Consider the following 26,053-nt stretch of genomic DNA (forward strand, 5'->3'; position numbering starts at 1 on the left):
CGCAGGCACTACAATAGGTTGGTTCAAGTGAAAAGCTGATACCACCTTAGGGAGAAACTGGGAACGAGTCCTCAATTCTGCTCTATCCATATGGAAAATCAGATAAGGGCTTTTACATGACAAAGCCGCCCATTCTGACACACGCCTGGCCGAAGCCAAGGCCAACAACATGACCACTTTCCACGTGAGATATTTCAAATCCACAGTTTTAAGTGGCTCAAACCAATGTGATTTTAGGAAACTCAACACCACGTTGAGATCCCAAGGTGCCACAGGAGGCACAAAAGGGGGCTGAATATGTAGCACTCCCTTTACAAATGTCTGAACTCCAGGCAGTGAAGCCAGTTCTTTCTGGAAGAAAATCGACAGAGCCGAAATCTGGACCTTAATGGAACCCAAGTTTAGGCCCATAGTCACTCCTGACTGTAGGAAGTGCAGAAAACTACCCAGCTGAAATTCCTCTGTTGGGGCCTTCCTGGCCTCACACCACGCAACATATTTTCGCCAAATACGGTGATAATGGTTAACGGTTACTTCTTTCCTGGCTTTTATCAGCTTAGGAATGACTTCCTCCGGAATGCCCTTTTCCTTTAGGATCCGGAATTCAAACGCCATGCCGTCAAACGCAGCCGCGGTAAGTCTTGGAACAGACAGGGCCCCTGCTGTAGCAGATCCTGTCTGAGCGGTAGAGGCCATGGTTCCTCTGATATCATTTCTTGAAGTTCTGGGTACCAAGCTCTTCTTGGCCCATCCGGAACCACGAGTATCGTTCTTACTCCTCGTTTTCTTATTATTCTCAGTACCTTTGGTATGAGAGGCAGAGGAGGGAATACATAAACCGACTGGTACACCCACGGTGTCACTAGAGCGTCCACAGCTATTGCCTGAGGGTCCCTTGACCTGGCGCAATATCTAGTTTTTTGTTTAGGCGGGACGCCATCATGTCCACCTGTGGCCTTTCCCAACGGTTTACCAACAGTTGGCAGACTTCTGGATAAGTCCCCACTCTCCCGGGTGTAGGTCGTGTCTGCTGAGGAAGTCTGCTTCCCAGTTGTCCACTCCCGGAATGAACACTGCTGACAGTGCTAAGACGTGATTTTCCGCCCATCGGAGAATCCTTGTGGCTTCTGCCATCGCCATCCTGCTTCTTGGGCCGCCCTGTCGGTTTACATGGGCGACTGCCGTGATGTTGTCTGATTGGATCAGTACCGGCTGGTTTTGAAGCAGAGGCCTTGCCAGACTTAGGGCATTGTAAATGGCCCTCAGTTCCAGAATATTTATGTGTAGGGACGACTCCTGACTTGACCAAAGTCCTTGGAAATTTCTTCCCTGTGTGACTGCCCCCCAGCCTCGAAGGCTGGGGGGCAGTCACACAGGGAAGAAATTTCCAAGGACTTTGGTCAAGTCAGGAGTCGTCCCTACACATAAATATTCTGGAACTGAGGGCCATTTACAATGCCCTAAGTCTGGCAAGGCCTCTGCTTCAAAACCAGCCGGTACTGATCCAATCAGACAACATCACGGCAGTCGCCCATGGTTACCATCCGTGGTTACCAGGACCCAGTCCTGTATGCCGAATCTGCGGCCCTCTTGAAGATGAGCACTCTGCAGCCACCACAGTAGAGATACCCTGGTCCTTGGAGACAGGGTTATCAGCCGATGCATCTGAAGATGCGATCCCGACCACTTGTCCAAGAGGTCCCACTGAAAGGTTCTTGCATGGAACCTGCCGAATGGAATTTTGCTTCGTAAGAAGCTACCATTTTTCCCAGGACTCGTGTGCAGTGATGCACCGATACCTGTTTTGGTTTCAGGAGGTCTCTGACTAGAGATGACAGCTCCTTGGCTTTCTCCTGCGGGAGAAACACTTTTTTCTGTTCTGTGTCCAGAACCATCCCCAGGAACAGTAGGCGTGTGGTAGGAACCAGCTGTGACTTTGGAATGTATAGTATCCATCCGTGCTGTTGTAGCACTTCCCGAGATAGTGCTACTCCGACCAACAACTGCTCCTTGGACCTCGCCTTTATAAGGAGATCGTCCAAGTACGGGATAATTAAAACTCCCTTTTTTCGAAGGAGTATCATCATTTCTGCCATTACCTTGGTAAAGACCCTCGGTGCCGTGGACAGTCCAAACGGCAGTGTTTGGAATTGGTAATGGCAATCCTGTACCACAAATCTGAGGTACTCCTGGTGAGGATGGTAAATGGGGACATGTAGGTAAGCATCCTTGATGTCCAGGGATACCATGTAATCCCCCTCCTCCAGGCTTGCAATAACCGCCCTGAGCGATTCCATCTTGAACTTGAATTTTTTTATGTATGTGTTCAAGGATTTCAAATTTCAAATGGGTCTCACCGAACCGTCCGGTTTCGGTAGCACAAACAGTGTGGAATAGTAACCCCGTCCTTGTTGAAGTAGGGGCACCTTGACTATCACCTGCTGGGAATACAGCTTGTGAATTGCCTCTAGCACAGCCTCCCTGCCTGAGGGAGTTGTCGGCAAGGCAGATTTGAGGAAACGGCGGGGGGGAGACGCCTCGAATTCCAGCTTGTACCCCTGAGATACTACTTGAAGGATCCAGGGATCCACCTGTGAGCGAGCCCACTGATCGCTGAAATTTCTGAGGCGGCCCCCCACCGTACCTGGCTACGCCTGTGGAGCCCCCGCGTCATGCGGTGGACTCAGAGGAAGCGGTGGAAGAATTTTGATTCTGGGAACTGGCTGACTGGTGCAGCTTTTTCCCTCTTCCCCGTCTCTGTGCAGAAAGGAAGCGCCTTTTACCCGCTTGCTTTTCTGAAGCCTAAAGGACTGTACCTGATAATACAGTGCTTTCTTAGGCTGTGAGGAAACCTGAGGTAAAAAAAATTTCTTCCCAGCTGTTGCTGTGGATACGAGGTCCCAGAGACCATCCCCAAACAATTCCTCACCCTTATAAGGCTCTATGTGCCTTTTAAAGTCAGCATCACCTGTCCAGTGTCGGGTCTCTAATACCCTCCTGACAGAATGGACATTGCATTAATTCTGGATGCCAGCCGGCAAAATATCCCTCTGTGCATCCCTCATATATAAGACGACGTCTTATGTTCGCAAAATAGTATCCCTGTTTGACAGGGTTACAGACCACGCTGCAGCAGCACTATCTGCAGGTCTCAGTCTAGTACCTGAGTGTGTAAATACAGACTTCAGGATAACCTCCTGCTTTTTATCAGCAGGTACCTTCAAAGTGGCCGTATCCTAAGACGGCAGTGCCACCTTTTTTGACAAACGTGTGAGCGCCTTATCCACCCTAGGGGATATCTCCCAGCGTAACTTATCCTCTGGCGGGAAAGGGTACGCCATCAGTAACTTTTTAGAAATTACCAGTTTCTTATCGAGGGGAACCCACGCTTTTTCACACTTCATTCACTCATTTGATGGGGGAACAAAACACTGCCTGCTTTTTCTCCCCAAACATAAAACCCTTTTTTAGTGGTACTTGGATTAATGTCAGAAATGTGTAACACATTTTTTATTGCCGGGATCATGTAACGGATGTTCCTAGTGGATTGTGTATATGTCTCAACCTCGTCGACACTGGAGTCAGACTCCGTGTCGACATCTGTGTCTGCCATCTGAGGGAGCGGGCATTTTTGAGCCCCTGATGGCCTTTGAGACGCCTGGGTAGGCGCGGCTGAGAAGCCGGCTGTCCCATAGCTGTTACGTCATCCAGCCTTTTATGTAAGGAGTTGACACTGTCGGTTTATACCTTCCACCTATCCATCCACTCTGGTGTCGGCCCCACAGGGGGCGACATCACATTTATCGGCATCTGCTCTGCCATCACATAAGCCTCCTCATCAAACGTGTCGACACAGCCGTACCGACACACCGCACACACACAGGGAATGCTCTGACTGAGGACAGGACCCCACACAGCCCTTTGGGGAGACAGAGAGAGAGTATGCCAGCACACACCAGAGCGCTATATAATTTAGGGATTAACACTATATTGAGTGAATTTTTCCCAATAGCTGCTTGTATATACAATATTGCGCCTAAATTTAGTGCCCCCCCTCTCTTTTTAACCCCTTGAGCCTTGCAAACTACAGGGGAGAGCCTGGGGAGCTGTCTTCCAGCTGCACTGTGAAGAGAAAATGGCGCCAGTGTGCTGAGGGAGATAGCTCCGCCCCTTTTTCGCGGACTTTTCTCCCGCTTTTTTATGGATTCTGGCAGGGGTATTTATCACATATATAGCCTCTGGGGCTATATATTGTGATATATTTGCCAGCCAAGGTGTTTTTATTGCTGCTCAGGGCGCCCCCCCCCAGCGCCCTGCATCCTCAGTGACCGGAGTGTGAAGTGTGCATGAGGAGCAATGGCGCACAGCTGCAGTGCTGTGCGCTACCTTGGTGAACACTGATGTCTTCTGCCGCCGATTTTCCGGACCTCTTCTTGCTTCTGGCTCTGTAAGGGGGACGGCGGCGCGGCTCCGGGAACGAACACCAAGGCCAGTTCCATGCGGTCGATCCCTCTGGAGCTAATGGTGTCCAGTAGCCTAAGAAGCCCAAGCTAGCTGCAAGCAGGTAGATTCGCTTCTTCTCCCCTTAGTCCCTCGATGCAGTGAGCCTGTTGCCAGCAGGTCTCACTGTAAAATAAAAAACCTAAAATAAACTTTCTTTCTAGGAGCTCAGGAGAGCCCCTAGTGTGCATCCAGCTCGGTCGGGCACAGAAATCTAACTGAGGCTTGGAGGAGGGTCATAGTGGGAGGAGCCAGTGCACACCAGGTAGTCTAAAAGCTTTCTTTTAGTTGTGCCCAGTCTCCTGCGGAGCCGCTATTCCCCATGGTCCTTTCGGAGTTCCCAGCATCCACTAGGACGTTAGAGAAAGTAACATAGTTAAAACGTTGACATAGGGTATTTTTTGTGTGATTTTGTATGTTTAACCACATATACAGTAGGCCAAATTAGTGGAATAGTGTTTGCTCGCCACGATTCGGGCAAGGTGCCTCGCTGTGCTTGGCAGAAATAACTATTCCCAATCAGTGACCACGTGGATGGTAAATGTTGACTAAACATCAACTGAAAATAAGAATATTAGAGAATACACGCAGCATAGTCAATAAGGTTAATAATCACAGAGTCCCTAGACATTTTTCTAGTTGTGGAGGGAGTAGAGGGGCTGGAGCAATGTTGCCTGAACCATAGGTTCCTTTGCACTGCCTTAAGGTGAATGTCAGAAACTGGAGAAAGTGTAGAATGTGTTGTCCTAACTTGAAGTTCAAACCGATGGGAAGTATTATATGGTAATTAAAGAGCAGCTGATTGAAGGGCTAGAGAGTCTCAATATATATTATTTGTATACAATATGTTGTCTTTTTTATATATATTTTTCGTCTGTTTTTAGAAAGTTTTTTTCTAATTGTATAAAATGTATCTTTGTACACCAAGAGAGCGGTATCAATATAAACAGCCTGAGTGGTTAGGTTTGTTACAAGGTTTGGTAATTATATGTTGTTATAATATAAATGCATGTAATGATGGGGTTAATTCCTGTAGACTGCTGGTTAAACGGGCTATGTATTATATACTATAGAATGTGGATGTATTATATGCTACTGCTGCCGCTGGTAAATGATAAATATGTATGTATTTTTAATTGTGACCATTATGAAATGTCGTTTTAATAGTTAAATTAACTTGTATTATACTAATGGGTTAAAGAATGTATAAATGTGCTAATCTGCCTAGTAGATTGAAATGATCATAAATACTGAGCAGTTGCTAGCTTGGCCACACACACCTGACGAAGTCTAACGACGAAACCGGTTGGGAGTGGCCTGTGGACTGAAGCTGACAGACGTCATAGTCTGTGTCCGTGGAGAGTGGAGATCTGATGCTGGGAAATGCTTTAATACACTGCAGACAAGCGTTCTGCTAGCAGGAGACCTGGAGCCGGAGCCACTGCTGCTACCAGCCGTACAGCGTTTATACTGTGAGCCATCCTGAGGTATCACAGGAGGAGCATGAGGCTGATGATTTCTTTCTTAGATGTATGTGAACCTTTTACCTTGTCATTAAATCATTGATACTTATATGCTCACCTGGTGCACCCATCATTTTCTATATCTATATATACAGTATATCTCCTATATAATAGCCCAAATCTGTGACTCTGTGCCTGTGTCTCTAACGCTGGGCGGAGTCACAGGGCTAGGTGGAGTCACAGATGTGGGCAAATCTATGCAGATCAGTGACGCCTGGCAAGGAGGACCAGCTGGCACAGGCATGGCACCGGCAGGGGTGTGTGAGGGGGTACGCGAACGCCGTACAAACAGACAGGGGCACCGGCTTACTGTGTGCTTGACCCCCCGCACCAGCACGCTCAGCAGGGGCTCGCAGGCGCAGGCCAGCTTCACTCTGCCACACACCACGCTTCTTCTCGGCGCTCATGTCCCCAGTCTTCCTACCAAGGTCCAGTCCAGCCGGATCCATCGTTCCTCCGGTCCTGCGGCAGTGATGTGAGCCCGGAAGGAGACTCTCCGTCTGACGCTGAGCGGGTCTCACTCCCGCTCCCCGCCTGAGCGCAGGTGCCTCTCCCCAGACGCCTGTCACAGTAGCCCCTGCAACAGCCTGACACAGCGAGGATAGAGGCAACCCTGCACCGCGCTCTTATTGCCGGATCAGCCCTCCCGCAGCTCTCCGTCCGGCGCTTCGGACATGATGGCTGCCTGCTGTGGCCGGTGCGGACCGCTGCATGTGGGGCAGCTGGCAGGGGGAGATGTGAGGCAGAGCGGGTTACGTGGGAGCAGGGACACCGCATACTGCTGTGCTTCCCGGCTGTCCGCGACAGCGCTATAGTTACCCTGACACTGAGCCCGGGTGGCCTGCGGCCCAAACGGAGGAACATCCGCAACCCCCGGCTTAGCACCGCAATGAGACAGTACGAGAGAGGCAGACATAGCATGTGTGTGCGGGAGCTGCTGCTGCTGCTGCTGAGAGATGGGATGATAGGGGGAGAGATTAGCATTGTGACTGATAGCTGTTACTGCATACCCTCCAACTACCTTTCTGGCAGGTATGGCACCCGCACCCTTCCACCATCTGCCGCACCTGCCCCGCCCCTCCACCATACGCGGTGCCTCCGGAACCCCTACCTCACCCGCAGCCCTCACTCCCCTGTCCCTACACCAACCGCGGCACCTCCCAATCCCCTACGGCGGCCTCCCCCCCCGCATCCGCCCCCCTCCACCCACAGCATCTACAAACAGCCTCCCCCATCCGTGGTCATCCACCACAACCACCCCTCCCCCACCTGCAGCGCCACCTGACCCCCTCCCCCACCCGCGGTACCCCCGCACCCACCCATCCACCACCCGTAGCGCCTTCGGACCCTTCCACCATCCGCCGCACCTGCCCCTCCCCCACTCGCGGCGCCTCCAGACCCCCTACACCACCCACGGCCCCCACTCCCCTGCCCCTCCCTCAACCACAGAGCCTCCCAACCACAGGCCTCTCACATCCACCCCCCCTCCACCCATAGCATCTACAGACACCCTCCCTCATCCGCGACTATCCCCCGCAAACGCCCCTCCCCCACCCGCAGTACCTTCGGACCCCTCCGCCACCTGTCCCCCACACGCAGCGTCTACAGACCCCCTATACCACCCATTCCCCTGCCCCTCCCTCAGCCACAGAACCTCCCAACCGCAGGACCCCCTCCACCCACAGCATCTACAGACACCCTCCCCCATCTGCGGTTGGCGAGGGGGTCAGGAAGCGCTGCGGGTGGGGGAGGGGTGGTTGGGAATGCCTGGTCTAGGGAATTAAACGCATTATTTGAAAAATCCTGGGAAAACCCGGAGAAAAAATTCCAGATCCCAAAGAGTTCTGGTTGCTTTTCTTTTCCCTGAAGAGGATAGGAAAAAGTGGGAAAACCCTCCTATAGTAGACGCTTCTGTTTCTAGATTGTCTAAAATGGGGGTTTTACCTGTCCCTGGGTCTACCGCTTTGAAAGAACTGGCAGACCGCAAGATTGAGACTACGCTCAAAGCCACATACACTGCTTCAGGCGTGGCGCTTAGGCCCACTATTGCTTGTGCATGGATTTCTAAAGCCATAGTAAAGTGGTCAGGCACGTTACTAGAGGATTTAGATACTATGGATAGAAGTGACATTGAAATGTTTTTACATCACATACAGGATTCTGCGGGTTTCATGGTGGAGGCCATGGAGGACCTTTGCAATCTAAATGCATGGACGTCTTCCATGGCTGTCTCGGAAAGCAGGGAACTCTGGCTGCGCCAATGGTCTGCGGATGCGGAATCCAAGAAGAGTGTGGAGAACCTACCCTTCACAGGTCAGGCTCTATTTGGGGAAGCGTTGGATGCGTGGATTTCCACAGCAACCGCGGGTAAGTCAACCTTTCTTCCCTCAGCCACTCAGACGCCGAAAATAACCCTTCTCTGCGTCTACAATGCATTCCTTTTCGGACCTCAAAGGTTAAGAAGTCCAAGTCCCCTTCCACTTTCTTCAGAGGTGATCGGGGAAAATACAGAAAACCTGTACCGGCAGGTTCCCAGGAACAGAAGCCAGGTTCTGTTTCCTCAAAATCCTCAGCATGACGGTGGACCTCCCAGCCTGGAGGTCGGGCAGGTGGGAGCACGTCTAAGAAATTTCAGTCAGGTCTGGGCATCCCCAGGCCTGGACCCCTGCGTACAAGATATTGTATCTTAGGGGTACAGACTGGAGTTTCAAGAGCTCCCACCTCACAGATTTTTCAAATCAGGCTTACCAGCTTTGCTGACAGAAAGGGCTATCTTATAGGAAGCCATTCAAAAATTGGAAAGGGCAAATGTCATTGTTCCAGTTCAACCTCATCGGGAAAAAAGGGTTACTACTCGAACCTTTTTGTGGTGCTGAAGCCGGACGGTTCAGTCAGACCAATACTGAATCTCAAATCGTTAAATCCATATTTGAGGGAATTCAAGTTCAAGATGGAATCTCAGAGCGGTCCACCTCAGGTCTGGAGGAGGAGGGGGAATTCCTGGTATCCTTATATATCAAGGATGCATACCTTCACATTCCTATTTGGCACCCACACCAGGCTCATCTCAGGTTTGCGCTGTGGGACTGTCACTATCAGTTCCAGGCGCTGCCATTCGACCTATCCACGGCACCGAGGGTGTTCACCAAAGTAATGGCAGAGATGATGCTATTACTCTGCAAGCAGGGAGTGAACATAATGCCATATCTGGATGATCTGCTGATAAAAGAATCGTCCAGGCAGAAGTTGTTGCAGTCCATTGTTCTCACAACTCGACTGCTCCGGGATCATGGTTGGATCCTGAATATTCCAAATTCACATTTGGAGCCAACAAGGAGATTGTCTTTCCTAGGGATGATCCTCGACATGGAAGTGTAGAGGGTATTTCTACCACTGGAGAAAGCGTTGGTGATACAAACAATGGTCCGCGATGTCTTGAAGCCTACCTGGGTATCGGTTCATCAGTGCATTCGTCTTCTGGGGAAGATGGTTGCCTCCTACGAGGCTCTACAGTACGGAAAATTTCATGCACGCTCCTACCAACTAGATCTTCTGGACAAGTGGTCGGGATCCAACCTACACATGCACCAGAGGATACGTCTGTCGCCGAAAGCCAGGATTTCACTCCTATGGTGCAAATACCTCATCTTCTCGAGGGCCGCAGGGTCGGGATTCAGAACTGGATCCTTCTAACCACGGATGCAAGTCTCAGAGGTTTGGGCGCGGTAACCCAAGGGGAAAACTTCCAAGGAAGGTGGTCAAGTCTGGAATCCATCCTTCCAATAAACATTCTGGAACTGAGAGCCGTATTCAACGGCCTTCTACAAGCGGCACATCTTCTATCTTCTGGAAGGACAGGCCATTCAGGTGCAGTCGGACAATGCAACGACTGTGGCCTACATCAACAGACAAGGCGGAACGAAGAGCAGAGCTGCAATGACAGAGGGAACAAAGATCCTCCTCTGGGCAGAAAGACAAGCGATGGAGCTGTCAGCAATCTTCATTCCAGGAGTGGACAATTGGGAAGCGGACATCCTCAGCAGACACGATCTCCATCCACGAGAGTGGAGAATCCACCCAGAGGTGTTCGCAGAGGTGACAAGTTTTTGGGGCGTACCTCACATAGACATGATGGCCTACCGACTCTAAAAGAAGCTTCGCAGGTACTGTTCCAGGTCGAGACACCCACAGGCAGTGGCTCTGTGGATCTTCCCGTCAGTGTATGTGTTCCCTCCACTCCCAATCATCCCAAGGACTCAAAAACGTATTAAAAAAATGAGAGTTTAGGCGATCCTCATTGCATGTGTCTTGTTGTGAATCCAAGAAGTTTCCAACGGTGGAGTTTCAACTTGGGCAGTTTCTCCTCTTCCTGCAAGCAGGTGTAGATGTGGGCCTACGTTTGGGCTCCATAAAAGTCCACATTTCGGCATTGTCCATTTCCTTCCAGAAACGGTTGGCTTCCCTCCATGAGGTTCAGACTTTCTTGAAAGGGGTGCTGCATATCCAGCCTCCTAAAGCACCTTGGGATCTTAACATGGTGTTGCAGTTCCTGCAATCATATTGGTTCGAGCCTTTACAGGAAGTTGAGGTCAAGTTTCTCACTTGGAAGGCGGTCAAACTGTTGTCATTAGCTTCTGCTAGGCGTGTGTCGGAATTGGGGGCTTTGTCCTGCAAAAGCCCCTACTTAATTTTCCATGAAGATAGAGCTGAGCTCAGGACGCATCAGCAATTTCTTCCGAAGGTTGTGTCGGCTTTTCATATCAACTGACCTATTGTGGTGCCAGTGGCTACGGACTCCTCAATTGCCTCAAAGTCATTGGATGTTGTGAGGGCTTTGAAGATTTGTGACAGAGCAAAGGGCGATCGGGCACAGGTCAAATATTGCAAACATAGATGAAAAAAACAAAATTGGACAATTATACCCTTAAAGTTCGGGAAGAAAAAAATTATGTATAATTTTTTCTGTTAGATACTGTCCTAGTTGGTGGTGCGCCCAGAGCCAGAAAGTACATGTACTGTCGCTGGAAGAGAGAGAAGGCTCTTGCGTGGGCGCACTCTTATAAAATGAAGGAAAGTTCCTGAATTATGTGAAAAAAAGTTTTTAAGACATAGTTTTTTATTAGTAAAATTTAAAACATAGTTACCCACAAAGATGATCCATAGTAAAAAAAAAAAAAAAAAAAAATGTTAAAATGTTCTGGTCTTTTATCACAGAAAGTGATTGAAAAGGTTGTAGACACTTGATTGTCTTAACCACAATTCCACTAACCAGTACAGAATTTCTGTATTGATGGGACCAAAGAATGGTCGTGAAAATAATGATAGATATGTCCAATTAGGACCACTTAATTTAAGTCAATACATTAGAATCCATTGGTCACCAATAATAAGCACCTGACCGCTGACTGATAATAAGAATTTACTCACCGGTAATTCTATTTCTCTTAGTCCGTAGTGGATGCTGGGAACTCCGTAAGGACCATGGGGAATAGCGGCTCCGCAGGAGTCTGGGCACAACTAAAAGAAAGCTTTTAGACTACCTGGTGTGCACTGGCTCCTCCCACTATGACCCTCCTCCAAGCCTCAGTTAGGATACTGTGCCCGGAAGAGCTGACACAATAAGGAAGGATTTTGAATCTCGGGTAAGACTCATACCAGCCACACCGTATAACTCGTGTTACCAGAACCAGTTAACAGTATGAAATTTAACTGAGCCTCTCAACAGATGGCTCATAACAATAACCCTTTTGTGAACAACAACTATGTACAAGTATTGCAGACAATCCGCACTTGGGACGGGCGCCCAGCATCCACTACGGACTACGAGAAATAGAATTACCGGTGAGTAAATTCTTATTTTCTCTGACGTCCTAGTGGATGCTGGGAACTCCGTAAGGACCATGGGGATTATACCAAAGCTCCCAAACGGGCGGGAGAGTGCGGATGACTCTGCAGCACCGAATGAGAGAACTCAAGGTCCTCCTCAGCAGGGTATCAAATTTGTAGAATTTTGCAAACGTGTTTGCCCCTGACCAAGTAGCAGCTCGGCAAAGTTGTAAAGCCGAGACCCCTCGGGCAGCCGCCCAAGATGAGCCCACCTTCCTTGTAGAATGGGCTTTTACTGATTTAGGATTTTAGGATGCGGCAGTCCAGCCGCAGAATGCGCCAGCTGAATTGTGCTACAAATCCAGCGAGCAATAGTCTGCTTAGAAGCAGGAGCACCCAGTTTGTTGGGTGCATACAGGATAAATAGCGAGTCCGTTTTCCTGACTCCAGCCGTCCTGGAAACATAAATTTTCAAGGCCCTGACTACGTCCAGTAACTTGGAATCCTCCAAGTCGCTAGTAGCCGCAGGCACTACAATAGGTTGGTTCAAGTGGAAAGCAGATACCACCTTAGGGAGAAACTGGGGACGAGTCCTCAATTCTGCCCTATCCATATGGAAAATCAGATAAGGACTTTTAAATGACAAAGCCGCCAATTCTGATACACGCCTGGCCGAAGCCAAGGCCAATAACATGACCACTTTCCACGTGAGATATTTTAGATCCACGGTCTTTAGTGGCTCAAACCAATGTGATTTTAGGAAATTCAACACCACGTTGAGATCCCAGGGTGCCACTGGAGGCACAAATGGGGGCTGAATATGCAGCACTCCTTTTACAAATGTCTGAACTTCAGGTAGTGAAGCTAGTTCTTTTTGGAAAAAAATCGACAGAGCCGATATCTGTACCTTAATGGAGCCTAATTTTAGGCCCATAGTCACTCCTGCCTGTAGGAAGTGCAGAAGTCGACCCAGCTGAAATTCCTCTGTTGGGGCCTTATTGGCCTCACACCAAGCAACATATTTCCGCCATATGCGGTGATAATGTTTTACCGTTACATCTTTCCTGGCTTTAATCAGCATAGGAATGACATCCTCCGGAATGCCCTTTTCCTTCAGGATCCGGCGTTCAACCGCCATGCCGTCAAACGCAGCCGCGGTAAGTCTTGGAACAGACAGGGCCCCTGCTGCAGCAGGTCCTGTCTGAGCGGCAGAGGCCATGGGTCCTCTGAGATCATCTCTTGAAGTTCCGGGTACCAAGCTCTTCTTGGCCAATCCGGAACCACGAGTATTGTCCTTACTCCTCGTTTTCTTATTATTCTCAGTACCTTTGGTATGAGAGGCAGAGGAGGGAACACAAACTGACTGGTACACCCACGGTGTCACTAGAGCGTCCACCGCTATCGCCTGAGGGTCCCTTGACCTGGCGCAATATCTCTCCAGTTTTTTGTTTAGGCGGGACGCCATCATGTCCACCTGTGGCCGTTCCCAACGATTTACAATCAGTGTGAAGACTTCTGGATGAAGTCCCCACTCTCCCGGGTGGAGGTCGTGCCTGCTGAGGAAGTCTGCTTCCCAGTTGTCCACTCCCGGAATGAACACTGCTGACAGTGCTAGCACGTGATTTTCCGCCCATCGGAGAATCCTTGTGGCTTCTGCCATTGCCGTCCTGCTTCTTGTGCCGCCCTGTCGGTTTACATGGGCGACCGCTGTGATGTTGTCTGACTGGATCAGTACCGGCTGGTTTTGAAGCAGGGGTTTTGCCTGACTTAGGGCATTGTAAATGGCCCTTAGTTCTAGAATATTTATGTGCAAGGAAGTCTCCTGACTCGACCATAGTCCTTGGAAGTTTCTTCCCTGTGTGACTGCCCCCCAGCCTCGAAGGCTGGCATCCGTGGTCACCAGGACCCAGTCCTGTATGCCGAATCTGCGGCCCTCTAGTAGATGAGCACTCTGCAGCCACCACAGCAGAGACACCCTGGTTCTTGGAGACAGGGTTATTAGCCGATGCATCTGAAGATGCGATCCGGACCATTGGTCCAACAGGTCCCACTGAAAGATTCTGGCATGGAACCTGCCGAAAGGAATTGCTTCGTAAGAAGCTACCATCTTTCCCAGGACTCGCACGCAGTGATGCACCGACACCTGTTTTGGTTTCAGGAGGTCTCTGACTAGAGATGACAGCTCCTCGGCTTTCTCCTCCGGGAGAAACACTTTTTTCTGGACTGTGTCCAAAATCATTCCCAGGAACAGTAGACGTGTCGTCGGAACCAGCTGTGACTTTGGAATATTCAGAATCCAACCGTGCTGGTGTAGCACCTCCTGAGATAGTGCTACTCCTACCAACAACTGCTCCCTGGATCTCGCCTTTATTAGGAGATCGTCCAAGTACGGGATAATTAAAACTCCCTTTTTTTCGAAGGAGTATCATCATTTCCGCCATTACCTTGGTAAACACCCTCGATGCCGTGGACAGTCCAAACGGCAGCGTCTGGAATTGGTAATGGCAATTTTGTACCGCAAATCTGAGGTACTCCTGGTGAGGATGATAAATGGGGGCATGCAAGTAAGCATCCTTGATGTCCAGGGATACCATGTAATCCCCCTCGTCCAGGCTTGCAATAACCGCCCTGAGCGATTCCATCTTGAACTTGAACTTTTTTATGTATGTGTTCAAGGATTTCAAATTTAAAATGGGTCTCACCGAACCGTCCGGTTTCGGTACCACAAACAGTGTGGAATAGTAACCCCGTCCTTGTTGAAGTAGGGGCACCTTGACTATCACCTGCTGGGAATACAGCTTGTGAATTGCCTCAAGCACAGCCTCCCTGCCTGAGGGAGTCGTTGGCAAGGCAGATTTGAGGAAACGGCGGGGGGGAGACGCCTCAAATTCCAGTTTGTACCCCTGAGATACTACTTGCAAGATCCAGGGATCCACCTGTGAGCGAGCCCACTGATCGCTGAAATTTTTGAGGCGGCCCCCCACCGTACCTGGCTCCGCCTGTGGAGCCCCACCGTCATGCGGCGGACTTGGAAGAAGCGGGGGAGGACTTTTGCTCCTGGGAACCTGCTGTTTGTTGCAACCTTTTTCCCCTACCTCTGCCTCTGGACAGAAAGGACCCGCCTTTTCCTCGCCTGTTTCTCTGGGTCCGAAAGGACTGTACTTGATAAAACGGCGCTTTTTTAGGCTGTGAGGGAACCTGGGGTAAAAATGCTGATTTCCCAGCTGTCGCTGTGGAAACTAGGTCTGAGAGACCATCCCCGAATAACTCCTCACCCTTATAAGGCAAAACTTACATGTGCCTTTTGGAATCTGCATCCTGTCCACTGTCGAGTCCATAAGCCTCTCCTAGCAGAAATGGACAATGCACTTATTTTAGATGCCAGCCGGCAGATCTCCCTCTGTGCATCTCTCATGTATAAGACTGAGTCTTTTATATGCTCTATGGTTAGGAGAATAGTGTCCCTGTCTAGGGTGTCAATATTTTCTGACAGGGAATCTGACCATGCAGCGGCAGCACTGCACATCCATGCTGACGCAATAGCTGGTCTAAGTATAATGCCTGAGTGTGTATATACAGACTTCAGGATCGCCTCCTGCTTTCTATCCGCAGGCTCCTTTAAGGCGGACGTATCCGGAGACGGAAGTGCCACCTTTTTAGACAAACGTGTGAGCGCTTTATCCACCCTAGGAGGTGTTTCCCAACGTGCCCTATCCTCTGGCGGGAAAGGGAACGCCATTAGTAATTTTTTAGGGATTACCAATCTTTTATCGGGGAAATCCCACGCTTCTTCACACACTTCATTTAATTCTTCAGATGGGGGAAAAACTACGGGTAGTTTTTTCTCCCCAAACATAATACCCTTTTTAGTGGTACCTGGGTTTATATCAGAAATGTGTAATACCTCCTTCATTGCCTCAATCATGCAACGAATGGCCCTAGTGGACATTAGATTTGACTCATCTTCGTCGACACTGGTATCTGTTTTAGAGCCCCTGACGGCCTTTGAGACACCTGGGCAGGCACGAGCTGAGAAGCCGGCTGTCCCGCATTTGGCATGTCGTCAAATTTTTTGTGTAAGGAGTCGACACTTGCACGCAATTCCTTCCATAAAACCATCCACTCAGGTGTCTGCCCCGCAGGGGGTGACATCACTTCTATGGGCATCTGCTCCGCCTCCACATAATTTTCCTCATCAAACATGTCGACACAGCCGTACCGACACACCGCACACACACCGGGAATGCTCTAATAGAGGACAGGACCCCACAAAGCCCTTTGGGGAGACAGAGAGAGAGTATGCCAGCACACACCAGAGCGCTATATAATGCAGGGACTAACTGAATTATGTCCCCTATAGCTGCTATAATATTTACTGCGCCTAAATTTAGTGCCCCCCTCTCTTTTTTACCCTTTTCTGTAGTGTAGACTGCAGGGGAGAGTCAGGGAGCTTCCTTCCAGCGGAACTGTGAGGGAGAAATGGCGCCAGTGTGCTGAGAGATAGCTCCGCCCCTTTTTTGCGGACTTTTCTCCCGCTTTTTTAAGGATTCTGGCAGGGGTAATTATCACATATATAGCCTCTGGGGCTATATATTGTGATTGTTTTGCCAGCCAAGGTGTTTTTATTGCTGCTCAGGGCGCCCCCCCCCCCCCCCAGCGCCCTGCACCCTCAGTGACAGGAGTGTGAAGTGTGTATGAGGAGCAATGGCGCACAGCTGCAGTGCTGTGCGCTACCTTGGTGAAGACAGAAGTCTTCATGCCGCCGATTTTCCGGACTTCTTCTTGCTTCTGGCTCTGTAAGGGGGACGGCGGCGCGGCTCCGGGACCGAACACCAAGGCCAGTTCCATGCGGTCGATCCCTCTGGAGCTAATGGTGTCCAGTAGCCTAAGAAGCCCAAGCTAGCTGCAAGCAGGTAGGTTCGCTTCTTCTCCCCTTAGTCCCTCGTTGCAGTGAGCCTGTTGCCAGCGGGTCTCACTGTAAAATAAAAAACCTAAATTATACTTTCTTTCTAAGAGCTCAGGAGAGCCCCTAGTGTGCATCCAGCTCGGCCGGGCACAAAAATCTAACTGAGGCTTGGAGGAGGGTCATAGTGGGAGGAGCCAGTGCACACCAGGTAGTCTAAAAGCTTTCTTTTAGTTGTGCCCAGACTCCTGCGGAGCCGCTATTCCCCATGGTCCTTACGGAGTTCCCAGCATCCACTAGGACGTCAGAGAAAACACGTATATTGATATAGACTGGATATTAAACTACAGTATAGAAAAATGTAATGAATAGAAGAGAAGAGAATCAGTGGTGATACTGCTGTTGGTGTCACATTTCACATAAGGAGGAAATTGATTCCTACTCTACAACACCAGGTATTCACCGGCAGTCTCCTCTCCAGGCACTAATCCGGCCCAACGCTGTTTAGCTTCCAAGATCGGACGAGATCGGGCATTAGCAGTGTGGTATGATAGTAGAGGAGATATGTGATCTGTATACCAATGAGAGTGCACCTATATAAGAAATTAGTGAGAAGTATGGATATAATTTTAGACAAAGAAAAAAAGAGATATGAATAAGTAAAGATAAATAAAGCAGTGTGGATCTGCTTTCTACGTTAGGCACGGTGCAACAAATCCCACATCCGTGGTATTGTGCGTCATGGATCGTAGATGAGAGTCCACGGAAAATGAAAGAGAACAGGAAAAGGAATTACTGAATTTTTACCAACTGTATAATAAAACAATGCAAATAGAGAGATATCGTATTAAACGTCAGGTCAGGTCTAGAAAATATATATGTCACCATCAATGATATTATGCTCCTGACACCAGGTGCTATTTTTAACACACAAATTTAGACATAGGAATCCAATCCTCACAGAAAAAATGTATAACTGGTACAATATTCCATTTTTGTCCAGAGTAAAGCAAGACATACAATCATAAGATTTTGTTGTCAGTTAACTGAGATAATACTGAAAATTCCAGTAGATAAAGCAGTGTAACAGTATGCTTGCCCCTATTTGAAATTGCACAAGATATCTGCAAACTCAAAAAGTTTTGGCACACGGTGTCTGCCAAGTGCTGGAAATTGCGGAATAATAGGGAAGGATGGTAATGTATTTGCATCAATTTTGAAAGCTTGAATCGCAGCCTGAAAAGATCAAATATTGTAGCATGAAACTAACAGCTCTGGTACAGTGTAAAAGAGTGTAGATATATGCAGTGAAAAAGTTGCTGTCTGTGAAGTATGTTCACAGAACAGATACAGGCTTACGATACTCCAAGCTGAAAGGTCATAGTAGAAGTGTCAGAGCATCATCAGGTGTGGGAAAAGGTGCCAAAGGATCCTTCCATAGCAGGTCCCACCATGGAAGACGCATTTCGCCCGTACGGGCTTGTCACTTCCGGGTTTAGAGGGGTGGGTGGAAGTAGAGGGTTTAAAAGCAGCTACATATAATGTGTAAACCAATGCCCGCTGGTTATGTCAGAGCGGACGCGGTGGGCGGAAGCGCCATAACTACCAATTGGAGGCGTCCATCCACCGCGTCATCCGTATCATCTGATCAGTGAAGCGTAGCTTAAAGACGTAGGGGGGATATGAAACCTAAGGCGCCATCTTAGTATAGGGAGATGACAGGATTGGGGTTGCACTGAAATACATTGAGGATATACACGCATTGGTATAAAAATAAGATTTTACTCACCGGTAAATCTATTTCTCGTAGTCCGTAGTGGATGCTGGGAACTCCGTAAGGACCATGGGGATAGACGGGCTCCGCAGGAGACTGGGCACTCTAAAAGAAAGATTAGGTACTACCTGGTGTGCACTGGCTCCTCCCTCTATGCCCCTCCTCCAGACCTCAGTTAGGATACTGTGCCCGGAAGAGCTGACACAATAAGGAAGGATTTTGAATCCCGGGTAAGACTCATACCAGCCACACCAATCACACTGTATAACTCGTGATACTATACCCAGTTAACAGTATGAAATATAACTGAGCCTCTCAACACATGGCTCAACAATAACCCTTTAGTTAGTTAGGCAATAACTATATACAGGTATTGCAGATAATCCGCACTTGGGACGGGCGCCCAGCATCCACTACGGACTACGAGAAATAGATTTACCGGTGAGTAAAATCTTATTTTCTCTGACGTCCTAGTGGATGCTGGGAACTCCGTAAGGACCATGGGGATTATACCAAAGCTCCCAAACGGGCGGGAGAGTGCGGATGACTCTGCAGCACCGAATGAGAGAACTCAAGGTCCTCCTCAGCCAGGGTATCAAATTTGTAGAATTTAGCAAACGTGTTTGCCCCTGACCAAGTTGCCGCTCGGCAAAGTTGTAAAGCAGAGACCCCTCGGGCAGCCGCCCAAGATGAGCCCACTTTCCTCGTAGAATGGGCTGTTACTGATTTAGGATGCGGCAATCCAGCCGCAGAATGCTCCAGCTGAATTGTGCTACAAATTCAGCGAGCAATAGTCTGCTTAGAAGCAGGAGCACCTATTTTGTTGGGTGCCTACAGGATAAAAAAACTAGTCAGTTTTCCTGACTCCAGCCGTCCTGGAAATATAAATTTTTAAGGTCCTGACTACATCCAGTAACTTGGAATCTTCCAAGTCCCTAGTAGCCGCAGGCACTACAATAGGTTGGTTCAAGTGTAAAAGCTGATACCACCTTAGGGAGAAACCGGGGACGAGTCCTCAATTCTGCCCTATCCATATGGAAATTCAGATAAGGGCTTTTACATGACAAAGCCGCCAATTATGACACACGCCTGGCCGAAGCCAAGGCAAATAACATGACCACTTTCCACGTGAGATATTTCAAATCCAGTTTTAAGTGGCTCAAACCAATGTGATTTCAGGAAACTCAACACCACGTTGAGATCCCACGGTGCCACAGGAGGCACAAAAGGGGGCTGAATATGTAGCACTCCCTTTACAAAAGTCTGAACTTCAGGTAGTGAAGCCAGTTCTTTCTGGAAGAAAATCGACAGAGCCGAAATCTGGACCTTAATGGAACCCAATTTTAGGCCCATAGTCACTCCCGACTGTAGGAAGTGCAGAAAAACGACCCAGCTGAAATTCCTCTGTTGGGGCCTTCCTGGCCTCACACCACGCAACATATTTTCGCCAAATCCGGTGATAATGGTTTGCGGTTACTTCTTTCCTGGCTTTTATCAGCGTAGGAATGACTTCCTCCGGAATGCCCTTTTGCTTTAGGATCCGGAATTCAACCGCCATGCCGTCCAACGCAGCCGCGGTAAGTCTTGGAACAGACAGGGCCCCTGCTGTAGCAGATCCTGTCTGAGCGGTAGAGGCCATGGGTCATCTGATATTATTTCTGTAAGTTCTGGGTACCAAGCTCTTCTTGGCCCATCCGGAACCACGAGTATCGTTCTTCCTCCTCGTTTTCTTATTATTCTCAGTACCTTTGGTATGAGAGGCAGAGGAGGGAATACATAACCGACTGGTACACCCACGGTGTCACTAGAGCGTCCACAGCTATTGCCTGAGGGTCCCTTGACCTGGCGCAATATCTAGTTTTTTGTTTAGGCGGGACGCCATCATGTCCACCTGTGGCCTTTCCCAACGGTTTACCAACAGTTGGAAGACTTCTGGATGAAGTCCCCACTCTCCCGGGTGTCGGTCGTGTCTGCTGAGGAAGTCTGCTTCCCAGCTGTCCACTCCCGGAATGAACACTGCTGACAGTGCTAAGACGTGATTTTTCGCCCATCGGAGAATCCTTGTGGCTTCTGCCATCGCCATCCTGCTTCTTGTGCCGCCCTGTCGGTTTACATGGGCGACTGCCGTGATGTTGTCTGACTGGATCAGTACCGGCTGGTTTTGAAGCAGGGGTTTTTCCTGACTTAGGGCATTGTAAATGGCCCTTAGTTTCAGAATATTTATGTGTAGGGACGACTCCTGACTTGACCAAAGTCCTTGGAAGTTTCTTCCCTGTGTGACTGCCCCCCCAGCCTCGAAGGCTGGCATCCGTGGTTACCAGGACCCAGTCCTGTATGCCGAATCTGCGGCCCTCTTGAAGATGAGCACTCTGCAGCCACCACAGTAGAGATAACCCTGTCTCCAAGGACCAGGGTATCAGCCGATGCATCTGAAGATGCGATCCCGACCACTTGTTCAAGAGGTCCCACTAAAAGGTTCTTGTATGGAACCTGCCGAATGGAATTTTGCTTCGTAAGAAGCTACCATTTTTCCCAGGACTCGTGTGCAGTGATGCACCGATACCTGTTTTGGTTTCAGGAGGTCTCTGACTAGAGATGACAGCTCCTTGGCTTTCTCCTGCAGGAGAAACACTTTTTTCTGTTCTGTGTCCAGAACCATCCCCAGGAACAGTAGGCGTGTGGTAGGAACCAGCTGTGACTTTGGAACGTATAGAATCCATCCGTGCTGATGTAGCACTTCCCGAGATAGTGCTACTCCGACCAACAACTGCTCCTTGGACCTCGCCTTTATAAGGAGATCGTCCAAGTACGGGATAATTAAAACTCCCTTTTTTCGAAGGAGTATCATCATTTCTGCCATTACCTTGGTAAAGACCCTCGGTGCCGTGGACGGTCCAAACGGCAGTGTTTGGAATTGGTAATGGCAATCCTGTACCACAAATCTGAGGTACTCCTGATGAGGATGGTAAATGGGGACATGTAGGTAAGCATCCTTGATGTCCAGGGATACCATGTAATCCCCCTCCTCCAGGCTTGCAATAACCGCCCTGAGCGATTCCATCTTGAACTTGAATTTTTTAATGTATGTGTTCAAGGATTTCAAATTTAAAATGGGTCTCACCGAACCGTCCGGTTTCGGTACCACAACCAGTGTGGAATAGTAACCCCGTCCTTGTTGAAGTAGGGGCACCTTGACTATCACCTGCTGGGAATACAGCTTGTGAATTGCCTCTAGCACAGCCTCCCTGCCTGAGGGAGTTGTCGGCAAGGCATATTTGAGGAAACGGCGGGGGGGAGACACCTCGAATTCCAGCTTGTACCCCTGAGATACTACTTGAAGGATACAGGGATCTACCTGTGAGCGAGCCCACTGATCGATGACATTTTTGAGGCGGCTCCCCACCGTACCTGGCTATGCCTGTGGAGTCCCTGCGTCATGCGGTGGACTCAGAGGAAGCGGGGGAAGAATTTTGATTCTGGGAACTGGCTGACTGGTGCAGCTTTTTCCTTTGACCCGCTTGCTTTTCTGAAGCCGAAAGGACTGTACCTGATAATACAGTGCTTTTCTTAGGCTGTGAGGAAACCTGAGGTAAAAAAATTTTCATCCCAGCTGTTGCTGTGGATACGAGGTCCCAGAGACCATCCCCCAAACAATTCCTCACCCTTATAAGGCTCTATGTGCCTTTTAAAGTCAGCATCACCTGTCCAGTGTCGGGTCTCTAATACCCTCCTGACAGAATGGACATTGCAATAATTCTGGATGCCAGCCGGCAAAATATCCCTCTGTGCATCCCTCATATATAAGACGACGTCTTATTGTTTGAAAGGGTGACAGACCACGCTGCAGCAGCACTATCTGCAGGTCTCAGTCTAGTACCTGAGTGTGTAAATACAGACTTCAGGATAGCCTCCTGCTATTTATCAGCAGGTACCTTCAAAGTGGCCGTATCCTAAGACGGCAGTGCCACCTTTTTTTGACAAACGTGTGAGCGCTTTATCCACCCTAGGGGATATCTCCCAGCGTAACTTATCCTCTGGCGGGAAAGGGTACGCCATCAGTAACTTTTTAGAAATTACCAGTTTCTTATCGGGGGAACCCACGCTTTTTCACACTTCATTCACTCATTTGATGGGGGAACAAAACACCGCCTGCTTTTTCTCCCCACACATAAAACCCTTTTTTAGTGGTACTTACTACATTTAATGTCAGAAATGTGTAACACATTTTTTATTGCCGAGATCATGTAACGGATGTTCCTAGTGGATTGTGTATATGTCTCAACCTCGTCGACACTGGAGTCAGACTCCGTGTCGACATCTGTGTCTGCCATCTGAGGGAGCGGGCGTTTTTGAGCCCCTGATGGCCTTTGAGACGCCTGGGCAGGCGCGGGCTGAGAAGCCGGCTGTCCCATAGCTGTTACGTCATCCAGCCTTTTATGTAAGGGGTTGACACTGTTGGTTAATACCTTCCACCTATCCATCCACTCTGGTGTCGGCCCACAGGGGGCGACATCCCATTTTCAGCATCTGCTCCGCCTCCACATAAGCCTCCTCATCAAACATGTCGACACAGCCGTACAGACACACCGCACACACACAGGGAATGCTCTGACTGAGGACAGGACCCCACACAGCCCTTTGGGGAGACAGAGAGAGAGTATGCCAGCACACACCAGAGCGCTATATACTGTAGGGATAAACACTATCACTGAGTGAATTTTCCCCTATAGCTGCTTGTATAAACAATATTGCGCCTAAATTTAGTGCCCCCCCCTCTCTTTTTAACCCTTTGAGCCTGAAAACTACAGGGGAGAGCCTGGGGAGCTGTCTTCCAGCTACACTGTGAAGAGAAAATGGCACCAGTGTGCCGAGGGAGATAGCTCCGCCCCTTTTTCGCTGACTTTTCTCCCGCTTTTTTATGGAATCTGGCAGGGGTAATTATCACATATATAGCCTCTGGGGCTATATATTGTGATTATTTTGCCAGCCAAGGTGTTTTTATTGCTGCTCAGGGCACCCCCCCCAGCGCCCTGCACCCTCAGTGACCGGAGTGTGAAGTGTGCATGAGGAGCAATGGCGCACAGCTGCAGTGCTGTGCGCTACCTTGGTGAAGACTGAAGTCTTCTGCCGCCGATTTTCCGGACCATCTTCATGCTTCTGGCTCTGTAAGGGGGACGGCGGCGCGGCTCCGGGTACGAACACCAAGGACGGGTCCTGCGGTCGATCCCTCTGGAGCTAATGGTGTCCAGTAGCCTAAGAAGCCCAAGCTAGCTGCAAGCAGGTAGGTTCGCTTCTTCTCCCCTTAGTCCCTCGTTGCAGTGAGCCTGTTGCCAGCAGGTCTCACTGTAAAATAAAAAACCTAATTTTAAACTTTCTTTCTAGAAGCTCAGGAGAGCCCCTAGTGTGCATCCAGCTCGGGCCGGGCACAGAAATCTAACTGAGGTCTGGAGGAGGGGCATAGAGGGAGGAGCCAGTGCACACCAGATAGTACCAAATCTTTCTTTTAGAGTGCCCAGTCTCATGCGGAGCCCGTCTATCCCCATGGTCCTTACGGAGTTCCCAGCATCCACTAGAACGTCAGAGAAAAATAAAATCTAACGTGGTAATAGACATTAAGCATATGGTTCAGAGAAAGAGGAAAAGCAACAAGGACAAATATCGAGGATCCCAGTATTGATCCAAAAAATGAAAGTAAAGAAACCCCATAGTGAATTATAGATATGAGCCTAAATAAAATGTTTATAGCAAATAGTTTGTATATATGTGTATATAAATCTTTATTAACTGTGTCTGGGAGAAGACAAGTCTTTGGGGCGTACCTCACATAGACATGATGGCCTACCGACTCTTCAAGAAGCTTCGCAGGTACTGTTCCAGGTCGAGACACCCACAGGCAGTGGCTCTGTGGATCTTCCAGTCGGTGTATGTGTTCCCTCCACTCCCACTCATCCCAAGGATTCAAAAACGTATAAAAAGAACGAGAGTTCAGGCGATCCTCATTGCTCCGGACTGGCCAAGAAGGGCTTGGTACGCGGATCTTATGGAGTTACTGCTGGAAGATCCGAGGCCTCTTCCTCTTCGGGAGGACCTTCTGCAACAGGGGACTTTCGCTTATCAAGACTTACCACAGCTACGTTTGACGGCATGGAGGATGAACGCCAGATCTTAGCTCGGAAAGGCATTCCGAAAAAGGTTATTCCTACCCTGATCCAGGATAGGAAAGGAGTAACGTCTAAACATTACCATCGCATTTGGAAAAAGAATGTGTCTTGTTGTGAATCCAAGAAGTTTCCAACGGTGGAGTTTCAACTTGAGCGGTTTCTCCTCTTCCTGCAAGCAGGTGTGGGTGTGGGCCTACGTTTGGGCTCCATAAAAGTCCAAATTTCGGCTTTGTCCATTTTCTTCCAGAAACAGTTGGCTTCCCTCCATGAGGTTCAGACTTTCTTGAAAGGGGTGCTGCACATCCAGCCTCCCTTTGTGCCTCCTAAAGCACCTTGGGATCTTAACATGGTGTTGCAGTTCCTGCAATCAGATTGGTTCGAGCCTTTACAAGAAGTTGGTCAAGTTTCTCACTTGGAAGGCGGTCAAACTGTTGTCATTAGCTTCTGCTAGGCGTGTGTCTGAATTGGGGGCTTTGTCCTGCAAAAGCCCCTACTTAATTTTCCATGAAGATAGAGCTGAGCTCAGGACGCATCAGCAATTTCTTCCGAAGGTTGTGTCGGCTTTTCATATCAACCGACCTATTGTAGTGCCAGTGGCTACGGACTCCTCAATTGCCTCAAAGTCCTTGGATGTTGTGAGGGTTTTGAAGATTTATATGAAGAGAACTTCTCGTCACAGAAAGCCGGATTCTCTATTTGTCCTTTATGATCCCAACAAGATTAGGTGTCCTGCTTCTAAGCAGACGATTTCTCGCTGGATCAGGTGCACTATCAAGCACGCTTATTCTACGGCAGGATTGCCTTGTCCAAAATCTGTTAAGGCCCACTCTACTCGTAAGGTGGGTTCTTCCTGGGCAGCTGCCGGGGTGTCTCGGCTTTACAGCTTTGCCGAGCGGCTACTTGTTCAGGGTCGAACACGTTTGCTAAGTTTTACAAATTCGATACTTTGGCCTCCGAGGACCTAAAGTTTGGTCAACCGGTTCTGCAGGAGCCTCAGCACTCTCCCTCCCGTATTGGGAGCTTTGGTACATCCCCATGGTACTAATGTGGACCCCAGCATCCTCTAAGACATAAGAGAAAATAGGATTTTAATTACCTACCAGTAAATCCTTTTCTTTTAGTCCGTAGAGGATACTGGGCGCCCGCCCAGTGCTTAGTTTTCCTGCAGTTGTTACTTGGTTCAGTACTGCCTTGTTACTTGGTTAAGTACTGCATTGTTACTTGGTTAAGTACTGTTGTTCAGTTGTTGCTGAATTGTTTCAAGCAGGTTAGCTTGGTTTGCCTTGTTATGTGTGAGCTGGTGTGAATCTCACCACTATCTGTGTTTTTCCTTCTCTCGAAGTATGTCCGTCTCCTCGGGCACAGT

General features: G+C 49.1%; 1 protein-coding gene and 1 pseudogene across 4 annotated transcripts in view; both read right to left on the reverse strand.

The window, feature by feature from the left end:
• Positions 1–26,053, reverse strand: part of KLHL20 (kelch like family member 20) — a 133,247-nt gene that overhangs the window by 17,740 nt on the left and 89,454 nt on the right. The window lies entirely within an intron of this gene.
• LOC134963851 (5S ribosomal RNA) lies at positions 17,193–17,311 on the reverse strand (annotated as a pseudogene).

Source organism: Pseudophryne corroboree, chromosome 9 (genome assembly GCF_028390025.1).
Source record: "Pseudophryne corroboree isolate aPseCor3 chromosome 9, aPseCor3.hap2, whole genome shotgun sequence".
Classification (NCBI taxonomy): Eukaryota; Metazoa; Chordata; class Amphibia; order Anura; family Myobatrachidae; genus Pseudophryne; species Pseudophryne corroboree.